This window comes from Nicotiana sylvestris, chromosome 12 (genome assembly GCF_000393655.2).
Source record: "Nicotiana sylvestris chromosome 12, ASM39365v2, whole genome shotgun sequence".
Lineage (NCBI taxonomy): Eukaryota > Viridiplantae > Streptophyta > Magnoliopsida > Solanales > Solanaceae > Nicotiana > Nicotiana sylvestris.
Window position 1 is genome coordinate 102,383,599 of NC_091068.1, and position 3,807 is coordinate 102,387,405.

Consider the following 3,807-nt stretch of genomic DNA (forward strand, 5'->3'; position numbering starts at 1 on the left):
TGGTACCTTGCATGGTACTAGTTCATAATCATCGGATTTTATCGCTCTGCCCGTATTTTATTCCAAATTGGCCACTTTAAACGAAACTCGTTTTCTTAATCCGTGTACCCCTTTCACCCTTCATAACACTTATTTATCGCTTGTTATAAATAGCGTAAGTACGTTAACGTCAAGATGATCTCATCCCCGAGTCTACGTCGGTTAACAAAAAATAAAATTTTAACATACGAAAATGCGAGATGTAACAATTGTCGATAGGTTGACCAAGTCGGCACACTTCAGTCCGGTGGTGACTACGTACTATTCAGAGAGATTGGCCCAGATTTACATTCATGAGATTGTTCGATTGCATGGTATGCCTGTTTTGATCATATCAGATATAGGCCCTCAATTTACTTCGCATTTTTTAGGGGCAGTACAGAGTGAGATGGGGACTCAGGTAGAGCTCAGCATAGCCTTTCATCCGTAGACCGATGGGCAGTCGGAGCGGACGGTTCAGATCTTGGAGGATATGCTCAGAGCATGTGTGATAAACTTCGGAGGGCAGTGGGATCAATTCTTTCCTTTGGCCGAGTTTGCGTATAACAAAAGTTATCAGTCCAGCATCGAGATGGCTCCATTTGAGGCTTTGTATGGTCGGCGATGACGTTCGCCCATCGGGTGGTTTGAGCCCGGTGAGGCTAAGTTATATGGTACTGATTTGGTGAGAGATGCTTTGGAAAAGGTAAAGTTGATGCTGGAGCGACTTCGCACAGCATAGTCCAGACAGAAGAGTTACGTGGAACAGAAGGCACGTGATTTATCATTTATGGTGGGCAAGAAGGTTCTCTTGAAAGTCTCGTAAGTGAAGGGAATCATGAGGTTCGGGAAGAAGGGCAAGTTGAGCCCAAGGTTCATAGATCCATTTGAAGTGTTGAGGCGAGTTGGGGAGGTTGCTTATGAGCATGATTTGCCTTCCACTCTATCGAGAGTTCATCCGGTTTTTCATGTGTCTATGCTCCGGAAGTATCATGCCAACAGGTCGTATATGTTAGAATATAGCACGGTTCAGCTAGATGAGAGCCTGGGTTATAAGGAGGAGTTGTCATTGTTGACAGGCAGGTTTGCCAGTTGAGGTCCAAGAAGATTTCTGTAGTAAAGGTTCAGTAGAGGGGTCAACCAGTCTAGGAGGTGACTTGGGAAACTGAGGAGGACATGCAAAGCAGATATCCACACCTATTCAGCACTCCAGGTATGATTCTTGACCCGTTCGAGGATGAACATTTGTTTAAAAGGTGGAAAATGTAATGACCCGACCAGTCGTTTTGCTTTCTAGATCTCTGTTACCCTAATTAAGACTCCTCGTATGTGCTTTTACTGTTTTATGACCTGCGGGAATGATTAGTTCGGGTTGAAATCAGAATACTTAGTTCCTTAATATTGGCTTAAAATGGTTAAGTTTGACTTGAGTCAACATTTTGAGTAAACGACTTCGGAATCGAGAATTGACGGTCCCAAGAGGTTCGTATGATGATTTTGGACTTGGACGTATGTTCGGATTGGGTTTCGGATGGCCCGGGAGTGTTTTAGCGCTTAATATCGAAAGTTGGAGCATTGAAGGTTTTCAAGTTCTTTAAGTTTGGTTTGGAGCAGGTTTTGGTATTATCAAGGTCTGTTTGGAATTTCGAGCTTTGGAATAGTTCCGTATGGTGATTTAAGACTTGCACGCAAAATTTAGCATCATTCCGAGTAGTCTAAGTATGTTTCGGCGCGTTCGAAGCTAGTTGAGAAGTTTGAAGTTCATAACTTAATTCTATTTGATTTTGCGGTGCGATTCTTAGTTTTGATGTTGTTTTACACATTTCGAGAGTTCGAGCAGGTTTGTATTATATTTTTGGACTTGTTGGTGCATTTGGATGGGGTCTCGGGTGGCTCGGGAGAGTTTCAAACTGCCCGGAGCTAAGTCCAAAATGATATCACTGCTGGTTCTAGTTTCCTTCTTCGCAATCGCGAGGGAGGAGCCGCATTCGCGAAGGAGGAAATGGGGGACTGGAAATTTGTGCTACGCGTTCGTGATAGCCAGTCCACGTTCGCGAAGGTCTGGGACCTATGGCCTTTGCGTTCGCGTGAATGGACCCGCGTTAGCGTAGAGAAGGCTGGAGCTGGGTGGCACACTGTGTCTCTTCGTGTTCGTGAATGAAGCCCTCGCGTTCGCTTAGGGAAGGTCAGGAGAGTCTTCACGTTCGTGATGGTCAAAATTTTCTGGGCCTGGGATGTTGTCTTCACGATCGCGAGACCTCTTCCGCGATCGCGAAGAAGGAATACCTAGGTAGAGACTTGTTTTAGAAATGGGACTTAGGCTATTTTCTCTCATTTTTCATTTCCTTGGCCAATTTTGAAGCTTCTTGGAGATGGTTTTTTACCTAGCTATTGAAGGTAAGTAATTCCCACCCAATGTAAGTTAAATACATAGATTATGGGTAGATTTTAACATGTAAAATGTAAAAATTATAGGAGATTGTTGAAAAACTTAGGCTTTGATAAAAATGGGATTTAACCATGAAAATGATTATGGAATTGGGTGAAAATTATATATTTGAGTTGGTGAGGTTATGGATAATATTTATCTTTGAAAATTTCTGGAATCCGAGTACGTGGGCATGGGGGTGAATTTTAAGAATCTTCCAATTTGGGGTTGGGTAATTACTCTAATAGCTAAATTATGAACTTGTGAGTGTATATTGATTAATTTATATAATATTTGGCTAGCTTCGGATTGTTCGGCACCAAGTTAAGACTTTAGAATGAATTCGTGGGCCAAAAAGTGAACTTTGATACGAGGTAAGTCTTTTGCCAAACCTTGTAAGAGGGAACTCATCCCATAGGTATTTTAAATTACTATTTGCTTCTAATTGTGGGGGCTACGCACGTACGAGGTGACTAGAGTCCATGCGTAGCTACTAATCATGCTTAAGTCTGGTTAGTTTTAGGACCCAAATCATGAAATTCTTGTATTGTTTTCACTCTACTTGTTAGTTTAAGTGCTTAAATTATATTGAAACTTGATAAAGGATTCGCAAAGATCGAATTTCACTTACTTCGAGATAATTTTGTATCCAACTATATAAAGGTGGGTGTGGATCTATGAATAGGAGACATTGTACTAGTATCTACAAGCCCTAAATTAACAATAGGCTCTCCGAGCACGGTAAAAATTCGTCCCGGAGTCGCTCCCCTGACCGGCTACTTGACCGTTAATAGAAATTGTGCTTCCTTGTGTATTAGTCTTGTGATAGCTTTTAAATCGGATGTTCATAAAGTATTCTCTCTTCTTATGGAGCAGACCGAACACCTCGGCAGTACAATAGATGCATCTATAGTTCATGACGCTCGACCCTTGGTAGTGTACAAATTATTCTGGATCGGATCGTACGACCTCAGCATAAATCGTGCATGAATATGATTGGAGCCTGATTGCAGTTGATATTATATTTATGACTTGACAGGTAATAATTTTTTTATTGGCCCGAAATTGTTGGAGTTAGTATGTGTTAGTTGGAGATCTTTAAATTGACTGTTAGTTAAAGAATCGTTCATTCACTACTTGCTATTGTGTTATTATTATTCGCATATTCCATGCCTATTTAGAATTTTTGTATTTTATTTGTTGGCTCATCGTAAGTGTCGATGTCGACCCATTGTCACTACTTCTTCTATGTTAGACTGGATACTTACTAGGTACATGTTGTTTATGTACTCACACTATACTTCTACTCTAATCATGCAGGATCTAAGGCAGGTTCATCTAGTAGTCATCCATGCGCGCAC